This window comes from Rana temporaria, chromosome 3, assembly GCF_905171775.1.
Source record: "Rana temporaria chromosome 3, aRanTem1.1, whole genome shotgun sequence".
NCBI classification, from domain to species: Eukaryota; Metazoa; Chordata; class Amphibia; order Anura; family Ranidae; genus Rana; species Rana temporaria.
The window spans coordinates 193,002,187-193,027,466 of NC_053491.1; the positions used below are offsets into that span (position 1 = coordinate 193,002,187).

The window sequence follows — 25,280 nt, forward strand, 5'->3', positions numbered from 1 at the left end:
AATAACATTCAGTTACATTACAGTTCCACAGAAAGTGTACAGACCCCCCCCCCCCCCCTTTTAATACCAGTTTAAGCATATGCCCATGGGAAGGCCGCATTTGCCAACACGGTGACGCACAAGTGTGCATCCCCATGTACGTGCAACCACTGCTCCCAAGTTAACATACCATGTTTCCATGAAAAGAAGCCTGGGTCTTATATAACATTTTGTTAACAAGAGACACAGTGAGTAGGGCTTATTTTTGGGGGTAGGTCTTATGCCATGTGCCGTCTTCTCTCCCCCTTCTCCCTCCCTGCCTGTCAGGAATCCCCAGTGGAACCAAGTAAAAGGGATTCTAAAATGCCAGAATCCACTATTACAGCATTATATAATGCAAACTGTGCATGTTTCTGTAATCCAATTGTGCCAAATACCTTCTAATAGCACCGCTGGGCACTTACGTGACCCGCCAGATCTCTCTTACCAGCTCCAAACACTAAAGGGGGGGCCCCCCGCAAGATTCCACCGCTGACAGCTGGGAGAAGAGGAGGCGAGCAACAGGAGGCCAGCTGAGCGCCGATACACCAAAGGCATTTGGCACAATTAACCAATTCCCGACCGGCCCACGCAGATATACTGCGGCAGAATGGCTCTCCTGGGCGAAATTCCATACATATACGGCTTCACGCAGGAGAGCCACCAGAGGGTATGTCCCGATACCGATACTAGTATCGGTATCGATACTGAGCATTTGCACGAGTACTTGTACTCGCGCAAATGCTCCCGATGCTTCACCCGATACTTACTTATTTTTTTCAGAGAGAGAGCGGGCGGAAAGGGGGCGGCAAGCAGAGCAGAGCAGTCCTCAAAGAGAAAGCCAAGACCCCCCCCCCCCGCCGCCTAGTTGATCAGCGCGGGGAACAATACAACTTTCATTTGAATAGCTATGTTCCCCCGCCGTGCCTCGTCATATATAGCCTCTCCCCCTTGTCCAGGCACTTTGATAGACAGATCACCCATCCTAGGATTGGATGGGTGATCTGTCTATCAAAGTGCCCGGACAAGGGGGAGGGGCTATATATGACGAGGCGCGGCGGGGGAACACACAGCTATTCAAATGAAAGCTGTAATGTTCCCTGCGCTGATCAACTAGGCAACAGCGGCGGGGGGGGGGGGAGGGAAGAGGGCTTGGCTTTCTCTGTGGGGGACACGGCTGCATTTGTGGGGGACACGGCTGCATTTGTGGGGGACACGGCTGCATTTGTGGGGGACACGGCTGCATTTGTGGGGGACACGGCTGCATTTGTGGGGGACACGGCTGCATTTGTGGGGGGACACATTTTAACCACTTAACCCCCGGACCATATTGCTGGTCAAATACCAGAGCACTTTTTGCGATTCGGCACTGCGTCGCTTTAACTGACAATTGCGCGGTCATGCGACGTGGCTCCCAAACAAAATTGGCATCCTTTTTTTTTCACAAATAGAGCTTTCGTTTGGTGGTATTTGATCACCTCTGCGGTTTTTAGTTTTTGCGCTATAAACAAAAATAGAGCGACAATTTAAAAAAAAAAATGAATATTTTTTACTTTTTGCTATAATAAATATCCCCCAAAAATATATTAAAAAGAAAATTATTTTTTTCCTCAGTTTAGGCCAATACGTATTCTTCTACATATTTTTTGTAAAAAAAAAAAAAAATAATTGCAATAAACGTTTATTGATTGGTTTGCGCAAAAGTTATAGCGTTTACAAAATAGGGGGTAGTTTTATGGCATTTTTATAAAAAAAAATTATTACTAGTAATGGTAGCGATCTGCGATTTTTTTTTCGGTACTGCGACATTATGGCGGACACTTCGGACACTTTTGACACATTTTTGGGACCATTGGCGTTTTTATAGCGATCAGTGCTATAAAAATGCATTGGATTACTATAAAAATGCCACTGGCAGGGAAGGGGTTATCACTAGGGGCGGGGATAACTGCGGCGGCTGGTCGGCAAGCAGTTAAAAAAAGTATCGTATTCGGTATCGGCGAGTACATGAAAAAAAGTATCGGTGCTTGTACTCGGTCCTAAAAAAGTGGTATCGGGACAACCCTAATATTTACTATAGCAAATAGTAAAAGACTGCTGCAGTGATCTAAGCAGAAGTTTGTCCCTTCGCTCCCCCCACAGCCTCTTGGGATACATCACAGGTCCCAGGAGACTGCAGGACCATTCACAAAATGCAGCTCACGCACGTGCAGCCGGCTGCCCACAGTTAAGACCAGCAAAGAGCAGAGTGAGGACATCGCTAGATCCTGGGACAGGTATATGTATTATTTTTTTTAATTCTTATTTTAATTTTTTCCCATGGACCATTTCAGTTGGGTTTCTTCATGTTTTTTTCCAATTACATAAACCATCCTAGATACGTCCATCTTGGATCATAGATCACCTTGGATATGTTCAAGACCAGAAGGTATATACATATCTCCAAAACCATTGACGCAACCTGGAGAAGTACTTCCGGGTTCCCACTGACGTAGTACGGGTGAAGCATTATGTTTTACCTGGCGTCGGAGGGGCTGGGGTAGAAAATTCTCCTGACTTTTTACGCTTAAACCCGGGGAGATAGACGATCTGGGGAATACAAGATACATTTTGTTGGGTTCCCTGAGTTTTTTTGTTGTTTTTCCTCTTTTTCTGATGGTATCAGAACGGAAGTGTTTTTTTCTCAGAGAGAGGTCTAGAACACATACGGGCGACGCTGGGACATTATTACGTCACTATGTCCGCACATTTGGAACGCACGCCAGAACCCGGAAGTGGGTGCGCACAGACATGGCTCTCTCAAGGTAAATGTGGGTCTTTTTTTTAAGCACAGAGGGATGGGGGGAGCAGATGTACACCCTAGTTGAAGTAGTTTCAGACGAAACGCGTAGGGTATAGTATAGTGGCTACAGCCACCCCACAACTGCGCTTTTGCTAAAATTGCAAATCTGATCCTTCTGGGATTTTTTCTTAGCAAGCATTACATGTTTTTTCCTTTGAAATTTGTGTGTATTTTTTGGTCTTTTTTGTGGACATTTTTTGGCATTGTTTTATAGGTGGACTGCATGTGGCTGTAAGAAAGTTTTTATTAGAATACATTTTTAATACTTTTTATGCTATGAGGAACCATCCCCTGTCTCCACTATACATCATGTTTGGGTGAGTCGAGCAAGGACTGTCTTCATTTCTTCCCACTCTGGAATATATACAAGATTACACAATATACCAAGGAGGAATTGAAAGTGTGTACAAGAAGTCCTGGTGATCCATCCAGTCTCTGATGCTCATAAGATCCGCCACCATATGGTGAGCGAGATCCACACCGTTTGGTAAGAGTACCCGTCCTTTCCCCCCATATTGATGGTGAAGGCACTCCCGGGTGTTTGGTGGTCATTTTACACGTTTCATAGGATTACTGGATCATCTATGCTCCCTTATGAATCTTTTAATGAAATCAAGATGAAATCTTTTTCAAAGTTTTGAAACTGTGGACTTTTTATTTAGAACAGCTGTTTGATGGTCCATATTTTGTTTTTTGGGATTGGAGTTTATGTTTTTCTATATCACTATATATTTTCACTTACACTGCATTTTTGAGGTTACACTTTTCTTTGCAGGGGGTGTGTGTATGATAGATATAGATATATATAGATATATATATATATATATATATATATATATATATATATATATATATATATATATATATATATATATATATCTCAAATCTGTGCCGTTTATATCTATTCACATTTATTTTTGAATATTGGTTAACATCACGGAAGTCTTAGATGCACTGGTGAAAATCATTGCATTTGTTCACCATTTAGATACATTTGTGTTTCAATGTCACATATTTCCTCTGAAGGGTCACCCCTTACGGAGGTTCTGAATACCGTCATAGAGAAGGTATATACATATCTCCAAGTGACAGCAATAGCACCACACTTTATATATTTTTTCACTTTCACAAATATTAGTCTGTTTGTAGTGTTTGGCAGCTCACACATTTTTATTGTAGGATTGGCGCAACAGTTTTTCCATTCTTCCACTCATAATTATAGCAGATTCCATCAAAACATTTTGCAGGCAGTTTCACGTGAACTCAATCATGTCTCCAATGCACAACCATGAACCTTTTAATTCACATAAGTATAAGAATAGTTTGTCTGGGCAAATGCTCAACCTTTTTGACTGTTTTATTTTCAGTGTTTGTATATTAGAAAAGCCCAGAAAGCTCAACAGAAATAAGTCTAGCGCAAACATTTACAGATTGCACATGAATTGGTTTTCATTGTTGTAAATAGGACTTTAGTTGTGTGCATTTATGAGTTTGTATGTATATTATATACATATATGTCCACCCTGCAATTTGCACAACCTTACACATAATGTGCATTTTTTGAATAGAGATGAACATTTTTCTGATGCAAGCTATACTCTGTGCAAAACAAATTTAAAAATGGCCCTTTAATGAGTTGGAGCCCCCTGAATAATCTCAGTGATCTTCACCAATGTGTGAATTTTGAACAGTGCATGAAGCTTATGAAGTCGTGTGCCATGTTAATATGGGTCTGTGTCCAAAGTACTTTTCACTGCAACCATCATTTCATGCCGAGTCTCATTCACCTCAATGAACGGATACGACTGAGCTGCAACTAGAGTTTACCAAATCTTATATTGAATGCTGTAGATAAATGACATGCAAATTCCTACATTTGTATGATGGATCCTACTCGCAGCAAATAGAAATAAATGCAAACTGAAGCAGATCAAATAAATGCATGTGCATCCATTAGACTGAAGAGCTAAAAGATACCAGAAATAATATGTATTGCCAATATGGACAACCGCAGCATTAGAGTATAGCATCCTCAAAGGCGGCTCAGTTTATTCTTTAAAAGCCGAGTACATACCATGGCAATTGGGTGCACTACTGTAATGTACATGCATTGAGGGGTCCTTCATTTTGAATGGCACCCCAATACGCTAAAGCAACACAGCTCCAACTGCAGCGCAGCTCAATACACAGTACCACGTTACTATGCACTGTGGTGTGCTGCACATACTTTAGTACGGTACCCAATGCGTTAGCAGCTCATTCCAAACAAATAGGCTATCTTAATCCCAAGCATGTTAATGCATGACAACCCATTAATGCACACGCGTCAATGCAATCCACAGCAACAGAGAAGTGTGACTGGGACCCAAGTGAGGACCTCTCTGGTTTGATTCCGTTGATTAGCTTATGTGGAACAAGCATGTAGATCTACAAGAGTGAGATCAGAACTGCTGAGCTCCAAACTTGTTTCAGGTCAGGAAGGACGGAAAAACACAGGGGTTGGTTTACTAAAACTGGAGAGTGCAATATATGGTGCAGCTCTGCATGGAAACCAATCAGCTTCCAGGTTTTTTTTTTTTTTTGTCAAAGCTTAATTGAACAAGCAGATGTTGGAAGCCGATTGGCTACCATGCACAGCTGCATCAGAGTTTGCACTGTCCAGTTTTAGTAATGCAACCCAGTCTACATTTCTAGGACACACTTCCTGTACTAGAAAGGTTTTTTTATCTGTGTTAGGGACACAGACAGCAATGAAACTTATGCTGGCCATACACTATACGAAAATAGGCCCAAATTCAGTCATTTAGACAGTTCGTTCGTTTTTCAAACAGTTAATGGGCACAAAATCGATAATCGTTGGGATGTATTTGGAGCCGAAAAAACGAAGGACAAGTTTGGAAATTTTCTGCAGAACGAACGAAAAATTGAAAGGTTAATGCGTTTCCCGTCCGAACTGCCTGCACTAGTAAAAAAAAAATAAAATAAAAAAAAACACACAAGCCAAAATTTACCAAACGATTTATCGGTCATTACATGATGGCACCATAGTTTGTGCTCACGGCTGAATGTTCATTTTTCGAAAATTGGTTCGGCCAATTTTTCGTATAGTGTAGCATTAGTAATAGTAAATAGCCAGCACTCCAGACAACACGATATCAATGCTTACTGAAGATATATGTGTTAAGGCTGGTGTACACACCTCTGGCTGAATAGCAGCCAGTATGGGATGGTTGAACAGAAATCAGCTGACATACAGCTAGTATGTACACCAACCTGTCCGGTTTCTGTCAAAACGGGCATGCTGGAAAACCAGCAGCTAACCCACGACCGACAGCGATGGCAGCCAATGGCTGTGAGTGCTGACCAGTGTGTCCTGGTGGTGGTGGGGGGGTCGTCCCCTGAAAACAATAGCTCAGCAGGGAGATCACTGTACTGGCATTGCATAGTTAGTTTAGTGAGCTCCTCTGTTTCTTTTCATTCAGCCAGCTGGGTTGAACGGAAATAAAAACTGACCGTGTGTACCAGGCATTAGACACCATGCATCACTGTTGTCCAACAGCGATCTTATATTACCTGGAATCTTGGCCGTCTGACATTTTGAAATACCGTATTTATCAGCGTATACCACGCACTTTTTTGCCCTGAAATTCAGGGCAAAATCGTGGGTGCTCGATGCCCGCGCCGAGTTTGAACTAATGCGCCGGCATACCCTGAGCGCAGTACACTCGTGTATAGTCGGGCAGGCTCGGGTTCTCTCGCAGTCACGTCCTGGACGTACAGGACGCATAGGACGTGAACGCGGTATATGCCGGCGCAGTAGTTCAAACTCGGCACGGGGATCGAACGGGGAGGACACCGCAGAAGGACACCACCGAAGCCGCAGACGGACCCGACGAGGCCGCCGATGGACGCCACGCAAGACACCAAAACTGTAAGTACTAAAATATTTTTTTTTTACAGGAATGCGGGTCCACTTTAGGGGTGCGCGCTATACGCCGGAGCGCGCAATACCCTGATAAATACGGTACCTAGCATCTGTGCAGGCCATGCACCCACAACAGGAAGCGTACGAAGGACCAAAACAGAACAGGCTGATAAGTTTAGGCAATAAAAACCTGACAGTTTACCACAGCTCCTCCACCTATCACAGCTAATCGCCTACTTTATAATAAAGAAAAATACCTTGAATAAACAAGGTACGCATCCCAAAACATCATGCCTTATTGCAGAAAGCAAGCATTAGGGTAACCTCTATATGCAGTTGAAAACGGATACAATCGAGACCTGACAATTACTTTGCATTACATGATTCACAGAACTCAAGACCAAGTGACACTCAAATGTATATTGCAGATGATGAAAACAAAATGTTTCAATATATGTATGCCTTCAAACTTTTCAAATGAATATGAGCTCTGTACCAGTTTTTTTCTGAAACATTCTCAAACATTTATGGGAATTAAAATTCTTAAATGTATCAAAACAAATGGTTATACTCCCAAAATTAGTTAGAAAACGTGCTTTAACAAACAATACAGCTGATACGCAGCAACGCCAGAAGAACACGGTGACAATACGGATCGAGTTGTATCTGACCGGTGGTATGGCTGACTACAGACCACCAAGGCTCTGAGGAAAGGGGTACACCCCTGAAACGCGTCCACCATACCACAAGTCAGATACAACTCGATCCGTATTGTCACTGTGTTCTTCTGGCGTTGCTGTGTACCAGCTGTATTGTTTGTTAAAGCACGTTTTACAACTCATTTTGTGAGTATAACCATTGTTTTAATACATTTAACCTCTTGACGACCGAGGACGTTCCTGGGACGTCCTCGGCTTTGTGCGGTGATATCTGAATGATGCCTGCAGCTACAGGCATCATTCAGATATCAGCCGCCGATTCTGCGCACGATAAGAACGATCAAAGCGGCGATCCCACCGCTTGATGGTTCTTATAGGCAGCAGGAGGGGACGTCCTCCCCCTCCCGCTGCCATCTGGTGCTTCTCCGGGCTCTCCCGTGCCATCGGGGGCCCGGAGAGCGAATCAGTCGGCAGTGCTGCAACGCACAGAGATGACTGGTCACCAGTCATCTCTATGACCGTCGGAGGCCCAGGCGCGACATTATGACGTCACGCCCGGTACCCGGAAGTAAACAAAGCCGCAATCGCGGCTGTCGGCATGTGATCGGTGATTTTTTTTTCACCGATTTCATGCTTGTAAGCCTGGAGGAGAGGGGTCTTATTGGACATTTTTGGATTTTGGACATATGCATATTTTTCTGCATGGAACGCAAGTGGTGCCTAAAGTATTCACGTTTAGATGCATAGAGTTTTTTTCATTCCAATAAATGACTACACATGTACCAGTCTATGTACGTTTAAGCATGTAGACACAGCTGTGTGTATCGGCTCATAGATTACTATACTGCTATTTACATGCACATAAAACTATACGCTGTCGCATCCAAGCGCAGTGTTTTTTGGCAGCGTGAATGAGCCCTTATAATGAGGGGGCTGGGTTATCCATTTCCTGAGATTATTGGTCATTGTGACCCTGCGAGCCAGAAGCCCGATATACACTCAATGTTCCTTATTTGTGGCAGCAAGCCTACAAAGTTTTCAGTCAAAAGTTTACGATTCATAAACGCAGCTTACCATAGGGCTGCCCTAAATTCACACATTATGGCCGAACACACAATGCGAAAATCTGACAAAAAAAAATACCGCTTTTGAATCGATAATCGGATTATCGGAAGTACATAGCTTTCAAGAGCCGATCACGACATCCGATCAGACAATCGCAAACCCATTTCTCATATGATAGAAGATCATACGATTTTCATTTTATCGGTACAGCCGTCATCCGAAAACACAATACAAATTCATGACATCACTTCAGATTTTTTATGGTCGAAAATTTTCATAACATTAGTAACCTCTCCATTTGAGATATTAGATTGTGTGTACGGCCCATTATACATACTCTAAACCATAACCGTGTCCACAAGCTAACACACACATGTAAATGGGCTCTTATGGATGGTTTTTGAAAAACACTCATCTAATCCCAAAAAAGAAAATGCTAAATACTGCAGTCGTTTTTTCAGGCTCGTTTTCACACTGAAAATGTTCGTAGCCTGAAAAACAAAAACAAAAGCAACTGCCACATCAAAGGACTGGTAAACTGCAAAATATAAACATTTTCTTCTTGGGTATAGATATCCTTTTAATTTAGAAAATACCAAAATACGGACCAGCCATGCAGGTTTATTGTATAAAAACAGACAAAGCTCTTCCACTGTACATGTCAGATGGGCCACCTGCCACACAGCTAGGAAACAGGACCTGACTTCCCCTGAATCCTTCGTCATGTGATTAGGAAAAGTCATGTCATTAGGAAAATTATGTGCAACACTGTGCTGCAAAAGGACAGAAGAAGCCGAGTCCCACAGGGTGCCTGTCCGACAAGTAGATCAGAATCATGTGCAAGACATCCCAGATGCTAGGGGACTTCTATCAGCTCTGCTATCAAATACACATAACCAGTGTCATTAACATAAATCACAAATTATGTACAAAGGAAAATTATTTGGAAAGTCTTGCATCAACCTTCAACTATAAAACCCACAACTTACAGTTCACCATATTGCAAAGACTCATGTTGGCCACAGACCATATCATTTCAGGCAATTGTTCTTAAAGTGGTAATAAGGTTAATTTTATTTATTTTTTTAAATAACAAACATGTCATACTTCCCTCCACTGTGCAGTTCGTTTTGCAGAGTGGCCCCGATCGTCCTCTTCTGGGGTCCCACGTCAGCTTTCTCAGCTCCTCCCCACAATAGCTTACCACCTCCGGGAAGCTTTCTCCCGAGGGGGTTACCTTGCAGGCGCGCTCCCGTGTCATACACTCGGTGTACATAGCCGCCAAGTGTATGACTCGGGCCCCCCCAGGCGGCTGCGTCATTGGATTTGATTGACAGCAGCGGGAGCCAATGGCTGTGCTGTTATCAATCTATCCAATGAAGTGCTGACAAGACATGGGGAAAGTGACGGGGGATTGCGCTCACAGAAATTTGGGGCTCGGAGGGGCCAGGCACAGCAAGGTGTTTTTTCACCTTAATGAATCCTATGCAAAAACTCAAGGGTTTACAACCCCTTTAACCACATAGCGATCTTCGCATGCACATTTACGTCGACACAAATTTGTGCGGGTGTGCGCACCCACCGTGTGCCTCGTGAGATCGCTCGCGGGTCACAGGAACTCTATGTTCCCGGGCAGCCCGCAAATTGTGGTCGGCAAAGGCAGAACAGGGAAATGCCTTTGTAAACAAGGCATTCCCCTGTTCTGCCTAGTGACATGTCACTGATCAACTGTTCCCTGTGATCGGAAACAGTGATCAGTGATGTGTCACTGTTAGCTCCTCCCCCTAACAGCAGAGTTCACCCAATTTTTGAAGTTCGGCTCTCAGCGTTGCTGATTACAGTGCCAGTAATGTTCAGAATGTTTCTGTTTTTCTTCAAAGCACATTACCTTTTTTGCCCATTAATCAGGCCCACTTCCGCTGTACCTCGCCGCGGCAAAGTACGTCATATCCAACTGTCCATTGGCTCCTGGGAGATGAGTGTCATCAATCCTAGTGGCAGCCTCCGCTCCTAGCATCACAGTATCTGCACATGATCAGGAGATGCATGCCGGATAGCACCGTATCCCAGAAGGAGCTATGGTTGCGCTTCAGATGCTCACAATTAAGATGGGAGCGCACTTGCTACGGAGGTGACAGCGAGTACATTGCTTAAAGAGCAACTCCACTTTTGTTGAGAGAAAAAAAAAAAAAAAAAAAAAAAAAAACACTCCCCTCTGGGTGATCTATGTACATTGCAAGGATTGTAACAACCTTTGTTGCGGACTCCTACTTTTTGTTATTCTGAAGTAATCCCTGTATGTTCCTCTGAGCCTCAGTGATGAGTGAGTCTAATGGTAGTGGTTTCATAATTATCTATCAGGTGTGCACCTGCAGGGAACTAATAAGGAAAGCTGCTGGGCCTGCATCCATTTAGACGTGTTCTTTATGGGAGTGTCTCATCGAAAATGTTATTTTTGTTGCAGGGGATGCCTGAAATCTGACTTGTATCTTAGGCAGACTTGTGAGAAAATTGGTGAGCAAATCACACAAGCAGGAAACCATGTTTCTGGGGAGTGGTCAGTATGTATTCTGTGTACAGAACAACCCCAGGTAGCCAGATTGCAATGCATTCTCAGAAAATTACAGTGGCTGCAGGTTGGAAAGGAAAGGTCATTTTTAATAACATTCAATTACCATATGACTTGTATTGGAATTGTATATGCTATATTTTTTCCCTACCAAGTTACCAATATAACAAAACAAAAAAAGAAGACTAAATTTAATACATAAGCTGCAACCATCGCAAAGGGTGTTTTTTCAGAGAAAAAAGGCTGGAACTCTGCTTTAAACTAGATCTGTCACCTTAGAAAGATGAGAGCTGCATTTTTCTGCCGTGCAAGCCACCACAAAGCAGGGTATGCTGCTGCTGTGTGGAGATCTGAATTTGTAACTTTGTACACTTCCAAAGTTAAATGGAAAAAAAAAAAAGTGCCTTGCAATGTAAAAAACATAGCAGTTTGTCAACCTTGCTGCACAGCGGACCCCTGCCACACACTAGAACTAATCATTTTAGTGTACAGCTAATGTAACAAGTTTTAGGGATTTCATCCTTAGACAACTACTTGATGCATACCAAAAGAATTCAAATGCAAGATTGCTTTAAACCTAGCCCAGTATCATCAAATAGAGCAGGGATAAGCAATTAGCGGACCTCCAGCTGTTGCAGAACTACAAGTCCCATGAGGCATAGCAAGACGCTGACAGCCACAAGAATGACACCCAAAGGCAGAGGCATGATGGGACTTGTAGTTTTGCAACAGCTGGAGGTCCGCTAATTGCATATCCCTGAAATAGAGCATGCAGAGTCCCTGGGAAGAAATAATGAGTAGTTCCAAACGTAGATGGTGTGTCACCAACTAGCCCTATATGGCCTGTTTAAATCCTCATCAAATGGCATGAATTGTTATCAATAGGATTGTGTGCTAGGGACTAGGATGACACGTCACCTATATCAATATATAGTCCTATTGTCCATAGGGTCAAAACCAATCATGTCACTACAAGGACAAAAAACACACACAACACGAGCCATAGGCATATCCTCAACCAAGGGCTTAATGTGTAATGAGAACTCAGTATGAGAATCCCATGGTGGGTGTTATAGCTTTGTGGATGGTGCAAAAAGTGATGGGCCCCTTGCAGGGCCGCCGCTCCTGTGGGGACCGAAGTTGCCGGTAAGAGGCTGAAAAATACCAGGTAAGAGGTTGTAAACCCAATGTGCTTATCAGGACCATGTCACTGGAAGTTGCATACCGGAACTTGCGGCATCTAATGCCGCGTCACTAGAAGTGAATGAAAGCATCTTTGGTCTCCAGGGTGACGCGTTTCGAGGCGTGTCCACTTTTTCCAAGTCATACTAAGTTTTATCACACATTGAGCCTTCGGATGAGGCTATGCCTATGGCTCATGTTATGGTTTAAAGTTTTTAATAAAGTGGACAATTTTTGGACATATGACTGCTTTGTAGTCATATGATTAGTTGCAGACAATAGGACTATATATTCATTTGATGTGTCATCCCACTCCCTAACACACAATCCTATTGATGCCAATTTTTTTTTTTTTTTTATGCCAATTAATGCCATTAGATGAGGATTTAAACAAACTTCTCATTATTCCTTCCCAGGGACTCTGCGCTTTGTATTTGATAATTTGTTTGGTTTACACCTTACTTGGTTGACATACAGCAGCAAAGCATGGGACTTCTTATACAACCTCTATATTATGACACTTGTAAAAGCACATTAACCCTTGGTTCTATCACTGAACCAGAAATCTCTTAGTGTCAGACTGTGTTCTCTTGTTTTTTAAACCTAGTCCAACAACCATAAACTAATCAACATATAACCCACCAACCAAGATGCTCATATACCATATACAGTGCTTACCCTCCATGGCTTAAAATATTTGCCGACAGTGCCTTTGCAGTGTATCCCCATTGATTTGAATGGACCCTTACACTAGAGATTCTATAGGTACAGCCCTATCAAAGTCCAGTGGAAGTCCCTGTGCAGGCACAGCCAGCTTTGAAAATATGCAGGAGAGCATCCATTTGTGGGAGTTATAGGTTAGGTTAGAGGGCTAAAAAAGGAGAGAGGGTGGAGACTAATAGGTCCTTGTTCAAGAAATGTTTTTTTGACTGCCTATTCGCACTTACCTCGGTGGATAGAGCATCAGACCAATGCTGCATCTGTCCACCACCGCCGCCTCTTCACTAAGAACCGAGCCACTGCACACCGCAAATGGATCTGTTCCCTCACCTTCCCAAGCAGAGAGCTGCTGCCTGTCAGTCAGCATCTCTTCCATGCTATTGGAGCACTGAGCTGTGGAGGGGTGGGGAGCGGCCATCTCAGCGACTCGCTGAGAACGACATCAGTCCAGGCACCTGGTGGATCCAGACTTCAGAAGTCGGGATGACATGGTGCCTGGTAAGGATGAGCTCCGGCGTGTTTGCACAGTCCACGTGCAGAGCCCGCCAGGATGTCAGCGCTGCGCTACTCACAGGCAGGGAGACATTTCCCGGTCTCTGCAGCCGATCATCGGGACAATGTCTGCCTGTGATTAGCGCAGCGTGGTGCCGACTTCCTGGTGGGCTCTGCACGTGGGCTGTGCAAACACGCCGGAGCTCATCCTTAGTGCCTGGACTGATTCCAGTGACATCATTGGGGAGCAGACTTCAGACCGCTCTCCGCTGAAAACAGGTCACAGGAGTGCAAAACTAATTGCACTCCTATGACCCATAGGAGAAGCCCAGCCTAAAAAGCTTAAGCTGGACTTCTCCTTTAAAAGTGAACAAGTCCTCTAATTTAGCCATGCGACTGCCAGCCTTCACATACATGAATTAATTGGTTTCCTATCCTATCATGCAAGGTTTGCACAGAGTAGGTTAACCTGGCCATACACTATACCAGTTGTCTCCAAACTGTGGCCGGGGGGATCCATTTCATCTACTGGCTCCATTGCAGGGTCACAATTCCTCCCTATAACGCCAACAATCGGACATAATTTCTACCAATAATGGGGCACAATTCCCCCCTATTACGCCAACAATGGGGCCACAATGACAAACGATGGTTTACTTCCATTGACACTATACCAGTTGTCTCCAAACTGTGGCCGGGGGGGGGATCCATTTCATCTACTGGCTCCATTGCAGGGTCACAATTCCTCCCTATAACGCCAACAATCGGACGTAATTTCTACCAATGATGGGGCACAATTCCTCCCTATAACGCCAACAATGGGGCCACAATGACAAACGATGGTGCACGATGGTTTACTTCCATTGACATTTTCTACTCACACTGGCCACAGTCCATCCTCCCCCTAAAATCTGAAGGACACCCCTACACTATACAATCTCTTTTAGATTCTCCAAAATTACGTTGTTTGAGGACAAACCAAAACAATTAAAATATTACCGATCAGTCAGGGCCCTGCTCTACATAGATAGTACAATCAGATTGTATAGCGTATGGTCAGCCTTAGATGGAAGGCTTTCTATTCAGCAAGGGGGAAAGGTGCAGCTTCGGGAAGGAAAGTAGGTAACGCTCTTGGAAGTATTGGGGTGACTGAGAAACAAAAAAAAGGACAGACTGATACATAACATAGGGCTACACTAAGTGCTATGGTGACAGGGCCTCTTTACCAAGGAAGTAGATGAGCAGCGTTTGTATAATGTATATAGTATTGTCAGTCTTCTAGGTACCAGGCAGACCAGCATCACTCCTATTGAGGTAAATGGCCCTTGTGTGGTGGCACAACTAGGTGGCACTCATCTGCAGGCCCTGACCTAGTAAACATTGCGCAGCCGTGATATGATGGGGAGTAAGCAGCTCCCTAACGGGTCCTATATAAAGCCAATACCGTGTAAACATTTCGTCCGTACATTAGGGTCGGACTTCAGGCTTCATACACACAACAAAAAGTTCAGAACAACCTTGGAAGAGATGAAGCCGCCTCCACACACAGCCCACCAGGGTATTAGGGGGCACTTCACAGGCCTCAGCACTCTGCCCATCCAGGAGACAACACAACGGGGCAGCCATGTTCCCCGCCACAGCTCAGCCCGAGGAGATTAAAGTATCCGCATGCACTGCAAAGCCTAAAACCTCGCCTTCTTACCGTTGTCCGGTCACTCAGGACTCTCCATCAGGAACCCGGGAGGGTCCACTCCCGGCTGTAACTTTCTCCCCGGGCTCCAGGCCGCCAGCTGGGCCGACGCTGCTCGCTCTGCGCAGATTCCACAGGCTACTACTTCCGGGTCACACAAGAACCGGCGCGGGAGCGCGCTCTATCCAGCGGTGGGTGGGCGGTGTACGAGCGATTCGCCTCATTCCTCCTTGACGTCACCGGCTGGAACGCGCAGGGGGAGGTGGGGGTGTGTGTTCCCTGTAGAGAGCTTCCTCAGAATACACATCCTTCTGTTCTTTTTGGTCTGATACATACACCTCTAAATACATATACTATTAAAACCCAATACGTGTTTTACTGCTCTAAGCCCTTTATCCAACCTCTGAATGGTTGCAAACTCTGAAAAAACAAACACACTTTAAGACAAAGGTATAATAAGCTAGAATGCATCGCATACTAACTCATTATTAAATACTTAACGAATACGAATAATACCGACTAGGAAATACAAAGCCTTCCAGCGGCGCCCGCACACCGCTGAGAGGGCTGACATCTTCCCCGGAGTTACTTCCGGGTTCGTGGGCTCCGACACTGTGAGTGGCTGGAGCTGCGATGACGTCACTCCTGCACATGTGCACGGGAGCCGCCGTTCACAGCGCAGGTCTTGGAAGGAACAGCACCCATGGGCGATACTTCAGTGCGTATGCACCAGTGATGTCACTGGCTGTATGTAATGTAAATATCTCCTAAACGGTACGTTTGAGAGATATTTTCACTAACTGTAGGTAAGCCTTATTATAGGCTTACCTGTCAGCAGAGGAAGTTTACTTCCTCTTTAAGCCTGGATTCACACATATGCAATCTCAGATATCGCATGTGATTCGCATCCACACCGCAGGTGCCAATTACATGCGATGTCTGTGGGATGAAAGTTCAGCCATACGGTTGTATGGCTGAACCCACATTAGGTTCGCCATAAGGAAAGGTGCAGGGACTTTTTTTTTCCCCTGTGCTGAAATTGGGTCGCAAGGGTGTTCTCACCCATGCCATCTGATTCCTGTACAAGTTCACAGTTCACACTGCGATCTGTGAACCGATCTGGGGGTGTCATTTACAATGTATTGACACCGGCAGCAGTTCGCAGAGGGCAGTGTGAACTGCCTGTGGGAAAGATGCGTGAACCGGCGCTGTAATTGCGCTGTGTAAACCTAGGCTAAGACAGAACTAAAGGCAAAACCCTGATTTTTCACCTTGGATGCAGTAAGAAAGGGTTATAACCCGTGTCAGGATTTTTCTTGCCACCCTATTGCAGAGATTTCATTTCACTTCCTGTCCCATAGCCAAAACAGGAAGTGAGAGAGTAAGGGAATCCCTCATTGTCCTCAGGATAATGAAAAAAATGGTTAGCAACTACTTGTTGCTCTTTAAAGCGGCGTTCCGCCCCCCCCCCCCCCCCGGCAAATAAAATACTGTAGCTGCTGACTTTTAATATTAGGACACTTACCTGTCTTGGAATCCAGAATTGTTGGTACACCAGCCAATGTTTCCATCGGCTCTCAGGTGCTGCTGCCGCCATTCGTGGTAATGGGAAACTGGCATTGAAGCCTTTTGGCTTCACTGTCGGTTCCCTACTGAGCTTTCTGAATGGTCCGGCGGCGGGGAAAGGAGGAAGGGGGCAAATTCTCTTAGTGATCTCGCCGCGGCAAGATCTCTCAGAAGTGGGGATAGGTACCTGTCAAAAAGGGGGGGGGGGCAGATATGTGGACCTTACACTTTTGGGTGGAACTCCGTTTTAAAATCTTCAAAATTTATTGGTTCTCCATAAAAAAGATGCAGTGTCAAACAGCAAATGTAAACATTTTCAGCCTTGTGGGCCTTGTTCACTACACTATCCCCAGGATCACCAGAACTTGTGTTCCCACTGGAAGATATCCCCACTATTCCTGTTCTGGAGACAACCGAAAAGTTGGGATTTGTTTTACTTTCACTTTTGGTGATAATGGTGGGACACTAACCCCGCAGGAGCTGCTGGATTCGATTTGGGCCTGCCGTTACCTTACTGTTCACCATGCTCTCTTAGGGGTCCTTCATGAAGAGTTATTACAAATATCCGCACCAACACTTAGTTTCTGTTCTTCAAGGGTTTTATTAAACAAATTCCGTCAGAGGGATGGAGGGGTAGGGGAGATTCAGGTACCTTGCTTTGCGGATCACAGGTATGTTCATAGATCCAGAGGACAGATCGTTTCCACACTGGATTCAGCAACCACCGGATAGGCCCACTCTCACTGACCTAGCAGCCGATGCAAAGCTTGTTCAAAAGTCTCTGCCACAGACTTGATGAGTACCGTCGAGTCGTTACACAGTCCTCTGCCACAGGATCATATAACCACACACACGCTTTGTAAAGTTCCAAAGAAGATACAGCTACACAGTGCCACGATCTTTCAGCCAGTCGGCAGCACCGTAAAATAAATTGGCCAGGATGTGTCTTCCAGTTGAGTCCCCAATTGCTCAGCTTCTCCCGCAGGTAAGACAGCACAGGGCAACCACTGGACCCGTGGGCCCCATAAACTCCAAGGCCAAAAGACTGTTAACACATCCCTGAGGCCAGGAGGGCCATCAGGTCAGGATCGGAAGACCCCCGCCAGAACGGTGTCTGTCCCTTAAGTACCCCCTCCCAGAATGCACAGTGGCGGAGACCACGCCCACTGGGCTGCTTCTGGGTAAAGAGGCACTCAATACACCCAACTCACTGCATTTCCAACCTTGACTCCTTGTGACAGCGACACCCACAGTCAAGTAGAAAATGTGCAACGCAGCTAAACTGCAGCTCAGATAACTAAATTTACAAATAGCGCCTACTCAACAGGAGCAGGGCGCTAAACATGAAAAACAGAGAGGGTAAATCTCCCTAACAGGGGCACAGACAGCATTCAGCTGAACTCGCACAATTTCATTCCTGCAGTCAGAGTGAACCAGAGCTCAATTATAGGCGGTGAGGAGGGAGCAGGGGAGAGGCGTATCTTATGGACATACAGTGCAGAGCTCGGGTGCCCCCATAGTAAGTGGCTTGTTATGGTCACACTTTTTCAATGAAATACATGATGCAGTCAAAGGGCCCCAATGTGTCAAAAGCCCTATGCTGCTTTGAAATAATGTGCTTAGTTAAATTAGTGATATCTTTAGGCTATTTTCATTCCCCCTTGAAGCCTGGCCAAAATACATTATGCCCCATCCTGTCCTGTTGCAAGTATGCACAAACCGTTGGATGCTCACCACCAGCATCACAAGAGTAAGCATTCCCCACAAAGAGGAGAACCCTTGTTCCTGTGAAGTTTGTGGCAAGTTAAAGAGGGGGTTCACCCTAAAAAAAAAAAAAATTCTAGCATTAAATCAAGCATAGTAGCGCGAGCTACAGTATGCCTTTATTTTATTTTTTGGCCCCGTACTCACAGTTTAATCCCGTAGTGAAGTTTCAGACACCACTCGGGGAATGGGCGTTCCTATGCATAGGGAAGATGATTGACGGCCGGCTATGGCGCGTCACGCTTCTCCGGAAATAGCCGAAATAGGACTTGGCTCTTCACGGCGCCTGCGCCTAGTCTGTGCGCAGGTGCCGTATAGCGCCGTGAAGAGCCGAGACCTACTCCGGCTATTTTCGGGAAGCGTGACGCGCCATAGCCGGCCGTCAATCATCTTCCCTCTCCATAGGAACGCCCATTCCCCGCGGGGAGTCTGAAACTTCACTATGGCATTAAACTGCGAGTACGGCGCCAAAAAATAAAGGCATACTGTAGCTCGCGCTACTATGCTTGATTTAATGGTAGATTGTTGTTATTAAGGGTGAACCACCGCTTTAAAGCATCCTTCTAATTGGATAGGATGGGGGAAGGCTACAAGGCTTCATGTGGGACGTAAATGGCCTACAGCAGGTGTCTCAAACTGGCGGCCCTCCAGCTGTTGCAAAACTACAAGTCCCATGAGGCATTGCAAGGCTGACAGTTACAAGCATGACTCCCACAGTCCGAGGCATGAAGGGATTTGTAGCTTTGCAACAGCTGGAGGGCCACCAGTTTGAGACCCCTGGCCTACAGGTATGCTGCATAGGGTTTTTAAACATACTGTGGTCCCTTGACTGCATGGTGTATTTTATTAAAAATATAACTCTTTAAATAGAGTCTGAGCCTACCTATAGCTTACCCTGTACACAGTCCACATTAATTTCTGTCATGAAACACCCTTTAGTTACTGTGCTATGATTGAGAGCCTCACAGATAGATATATACCTTAAAGACAAATTAAAAGAAACTAAAACAATATACATACAATATATCTTAAAGTGGAATGTTACCCAAAATGGGAATTTACACTTGGTTGCATCCCCTATCCCCCCTCTTTAATAACTGACACTTTGGGGGGGGGGTACCTTGTTTTGACAGGTACCTACTCCAACTTCTGGTCGGATCGCCAAGCGGACATTCGGCTCCCACCTCCTTCCCCTTCTGGAACACATCACACGTCCCAAAAGACTGCGGGATCATTCACAAAGATAAGCGCAGTTTGCACATTTGCAGTGGGAACCTGTCCGTTAAGCCGTAAGGCTTCACTACCGGTTACCCTTAGCCAAAATGCCGGCACCTGGACCGAAGCCACTTGAAGAATCAGCTCAGGTGAGGACAGCGCTGGATCCCTGCAGAGGTAAGTGTCTTCATACAGTATTTGTAGCTGCTGACTACAAACAGTTGTACAAGAGGTTGGAGCCAGGTGCTGGAATGAGTGTTCTGGCATTCAGTCCAGGGACATGGCCTGGATACGTGGGACGCCAGGACCATGCTCAAATTCTAGGACAGTCCTGAGGAATTGGGGACGGTTGAGGAGTATGTTTATGGCCCAAATAAACAGGGGACATGGCGGGTGTGTGTCCTTTGTTTATATACTTTGTGTTAAAATATTTTCATTCTGTTCAAACCTGTGTTGTAATGTGGTGCGCTGTAAGAAATCTTGTTTGCTGCATCTTTGTTGTGGTTTCCAGGAAAGCAAATGCCCATATGGATGAATGGTAATGCACAGGGTAAAGGTCATCTAAAACTCATCTGTCCTGCCGCCCACACCACTGATCTTTGCTCTGTGCCAATGCTACATAGGCTGAAAAATCTTCTGCTGACACTCTTCCTTGTGTAACAGATGTCTAGTCTCTTGCTGTGGTTCTTCTTTTTGGCATTTTAATAAGTATTATAGTGCACATCAATGCATGCATTAGCCATGCCTGGGAACTTTCAAAGCCTGAGGTTGGGGTAAGAGTAGAGGCTAAAAGCAGGGCATACCACGCTGAAATAGAAGCAGTGGTACACACAGTGTTGCACATAGCATGCCACGGACAAATGTAGGGCTAACAGTACTGTGGTTTGATCTTAGCAGGCATGCAGGGGATTACATTATTGTGATATGGTCCTCTAAACAAACAGATGATTTCACAATAAGAAGGCAAAAAAGGCATTCCTGACAATGGCTGAACAAGCAATTGTTAGAATGCAAGGGCAACAAATGGGCAATCATCACAATACTTGGGCAACTGTGAAAATATACAGGCAATAAATGAACAATGACAATGAAAATGACAACATGCAGGGAAAAAAAATAATTGGAATACTATGTGCACATGATATTATCTGTTACTTAAAGTAGAACCATAGGCAAAGGGCCAGATCCACAAAGAAATTACGCCAGCGTATCTATTGATACGCCACGTAATTTCAAAGTTCCCGCGTCGTATCTTTGTTTTGTATCCACGGAATGAGGGATTGATCCGACAGGCGTACGTCTTAGTACGCCGTCGGATTGTAGGTGTATATTTACGCTGGCCGCTAGGTGGCGTTTCCGTCAAATTCCGCGTTGAGTATGCAAATTAGCTATATACAGCGATCCACGAACGTATGTCCGGCCGGCGCATTTTTTTACGTCGTTTGCGTTCGGCTTTTTCCGGCGTATAGTTAGCCCTGCTATATGAGGCGTATCCTATGTTAAGTATGGCCGTCGTTCCTGCGTCGAATTTTAAAAATGTTACGTCGTTTGCGTAAGTCGTTCGCGAATAGGGCTTTGCGTAGAATGACGTCACCGTCGTAAACACTGGCTTGTTCCGGTTTAATTTCGAGCATGCGCACTGGGATACCCCCACGGACGGCGCATGCGCAGTTGAAAAAAAACGTAATTTACGTCGGGTCAAGACGTATTTACATAAAACACACCCCCATCACATCCATTTGAATGGCGCGCCCTTACGCCGCCAAAGTAACTTACGGTGCGCATTCTTTCAGGATTAAAAAAAATAAAAATAAGTTACGGCGGCGTAGTGTATCAGAGATACGCTACGCCCGACGGATATATGTGCCGATGTACGTGGATCTGGCCCAAAATGTGTATTTTCATTTTGGATAGAGCAAGGGAGGGTTATAACCCTTGTCAGTTTATTTTTTTTTCATCATCTGTCCCAGATAGCTAACAATTAAGCTGCAAGTTTTAAAATGACTTGCTAAGGCTTCACAAGTCTGTTGCACAATTTCAGCAAGTCAACATTTCATGACTCCAGATCAACTTTCTTTGCAAACATTCTGTAAGTCTTTTGCAAGGTCTGGTTCAGTTATGTTGTGCAATAGTCATCCCACCACAGGGGTCACTGTGACTTGCAGAGCTCTTGCTGTAGACTCACCACTGCAACTTTGCTTTTGCTAGAGTCTTACCATGCAGTTTTGTCAACTAGAACTTGTACTTGAAGTGCTCTGCAAGTGTATAACTTGCCAGTGAGTGTGTGCAGCAAGTCAACAAGTCTTACAATTCAACACTGTCAGGCCCCGTACACACGACAGAGGAACTCGACGTGCTTGGCACGTCGAGTTCCTCGTCGAGTTTTGGGATGAAGCCGCCGAGGAGCTCGGCGGGCCGGCTTCTCCCATAGAAGAACGAGGACAACGAGAAAATAGAGAACATGTTCTCTATTTTCTCGTCGAGTTCCTCGGCGGCTCCATCGAGCCAAAACTGTACAGACGACAGAGATTCTCGGCAGAATCCGGGTTTTGACCGAGTTTCTCTGTGAATTCTGCCGAGAATCTCTGTCGTGTGTACGAGGCCTCACACATTTGTGGCAAGTTATCCTTGCTATCTGGGGTGTTGCATAGCCAAACAGGAAGTGAGAGGAAATCCCTGCAAATTAGGGAATTCCTTGAGGACCCCCAGCCTCCCAGGTAACCAGAACTAGTGTCCCCATTGGAAGATTTTCCCTTTATTACTTTTCCGGGGACAACCCAAAATGTCTTTTACTTTCACTTTTTATGATAATAGCAAACAGGACAAATAGAGAGGGTGAATCTCCAGAACAGGGGCACAGACAGCAATATAATCTAACAGGGGTTCTAATCCCTCTGCACTCTATCCAAAACTAAAAAAAAAGTTTTGCATTTAGTTGTACTTTAAAATTAAACTACTACCATGTATAACATGCAGGAACCCCTGATTAACTGCCCAGTGCTCTGCTGCCTGAAGTGATTTAAATATGGGACTATCTCAAGACCACATAGGAGACCCTCCATGTTAGTGCATCCCTTATAATCTTTTTCTATTTACATTACCTGGAGCATGAGTTGCTGCACTGCTGGTTGGACCTTTTATATAGTTAAATAAATAAATAAACATATCTACTATCATTTTCCCATGTAAAACAAACCCGTGCACACTCATTGTGCATCCAAGATCAGTTTCCATCGTTTTTTTTTTTATAATTTTTTGGTTATTAAGGCCCAGATTCACAGCCGAGATACGACGGAGTATCTCAGATACTCCGTCGTATCTCTCAGAGTATCTATGCGACTGATTCATAGAATCAGTTACGCATAGATAGCCCCTAGATCCGACAGGTGTAATTGTTTTACACTGTCGGATCTTAGGATGCAATACCGCGGCCGCCGCTGGGGGGAGTTCGCGTCGTAAACCAGCGTCGGGTATGCAAATTAGTAGTTACGGCGATCCACGACGGTTTTTCACGCTCGTTACGTCGCTGCTAGTCTAGTTTCCCGTCGCAAAGTTAGTCGTCGTTTTTGGTGCCCTAACTTTACACAGCACACGTATGTGCTGTATAAAGTATGGCCGTCGTTCCTGCGTCGAAATTTGAAAATTTTTGCTTCTTGCGTACGACGTCTGGGAATACGGAAGTACGCTACACACGTCGCCGTTCGAAAAAATTACGTCACTTTGCGCAAAGCACGGCGGGAAATTCAAAAGGGAGCATGCGCAGTAGGTCCGGCGCGGGAGCGCGCCTAATTTAAATGGCACACGCCCCTTTGAATTACGCGGGCTTACGCCGGAGGCCGCCGGCGGAAGTTTTCTCGCAAGTGCTTTGTGAATCAGGCACTTGCGATGAAAACTTGCGGCGGTGTAACGTATCTACGATACGTTACGCTGCCGCACTTCTGCGTGAATCTGGGCCTATATGCATACATAATATGGATTTCCTACGAGAGGTGGACAGTTCCAAAAATGCTGTGATTTACACTCTTTATACCTGCAGCAGCCTGCATTCTCATTGCTTTGCCTGAATGTCATTCTATTCTTACCTGGCAAAGCTCTGACACTTCCTGGTAGTGTTGAAGATTCCCACCCCATTCTGCCTCCTGTACATTCATATTATTCAGTAAGGCACCACATCATTGTGAAGAAGGACCAACTAAGCCATTTCTATGATTTTTCCCAAGGATCAGTTGATTATTAAATAAGTGTAGTGTAGCCTACGTAGGAACCGCAGGAGAAATGGGATCCCCCACCCTGAACAGCCAGGCACACCGATTTCCCATGGTTTCCCAGAGTCAAAAAACAGTTTATAGAGGGGATAAAACTTGGATGGGGAGAAGGGGTATTATGGGATATCCACTTGATTTCAGGGACAACTTTTCTATGTACAGTCTATATACACACAGTTGCTCCTCCAGCACACTTGCTTGCAGAACTCCACTGGTAAACTTGACAAAAAGATGATCCTGACACAGTATTCAGTCAGATCTGGGAGCAACAGCTTGCTATAGGCAGAAACTCAAGACCCTCTTAAATGTGTAGCAAAAGTCAGTGTCCAGCTTCCATCCCTGTGGCCACTAATCCCAGCACCTGCCCCCCGCCAGCCCATTTTGCTGGGGATTGGCTGGGGCCCTCATCAATTCTCCAAGCAGCTCCTCCCAGACTCCACCCTCTACTTCTGGAAGCTTCTCTAAGGTTCCAAAAAGCAGGGGAAGTTACCAGAGGTGCTGCTTGCTGAGTTATCCAGCCTCCCCGAGTCACTCCTCCCTGACCCAGATTCAACCCATGCAATTTCCCTACTCTACAACTAACCTATTCTAGCACACTAGAGGCTAATACCTCCAAACTGTTTAACATCATTAATATCTCTCTTCTATGTATAAACTTCCTTTTTTATTAAACAAGAACAAGACCACAAAATTACTTTATTGTACTGTTTATGCTACTGTTAGCAGTTGTGAGCATCTTTCTACTAAAATTCAATTCAACAATTTGCAGTGATCACACAAAACTGATTTGGAGCCATGTGCTACTGTTTGCAATTACAAGTGTTATAGTGCTACTGAAAGTCATCAACTTTATTCCTAAACTGTCTTTCTCAAGCCAAAAGCTAATGTGGAGATGATTTTAGAGGCATGATCAAGTTTTTTAAACACGTCAGTGTAGATTAACTGGTAACTCCACTTTCGTGGAAAAATATTAGTAAATAAATAAAAAGCAATTATATTGCAAATACAATTGCTATACAAGCCATATTGTAAATTAATGTTACAAAAAATTACATTTTCTTTTTAAACTGCCGCTGCTGTCATTTTCAAGAAAAAAAAAAGCGATATGGCAACACGGTGTACTAACTATAGTTACAGCCCTCTGGAGCTCGGCCATGCTACAGCGGCAGCCTACAGGGAAGAAGGGGAGCAATAAACCGTTTATATACAGAGAGCACTAGATGTCTTCTATCTTTCTTTTATGTATGGTGGTCTGCTGATTCCATTGTGGCAAGGTGGTTTTTCCATTGGAGGTCTGATGTGATTGCT

General features: G+C 44.8%; 1 protein-coding gene across 1 annotated transcript in view; it reads right to left on the bottom strand.

The window, feature by feature from the left end:
* Window positions 1-15,353, bottom strand: part of FRS2 (fibroblast growth factor receptor substrate 2) — a 62,386-nt gene extending 47,033 nt beyond the window's left edge. Inside the window, exon 1 of the mRNA XM_040344021.1 lies at window positions 15,175-15,353. The gene's annotated coding sequence lies outside the window, so the exon portion shown is untranslated. The remainder of the gene's footprint in view (window positions 1-15,174) is intronic.
* Window positions 15,354-25,280: the final 9,927 nt, after the last annotated feature.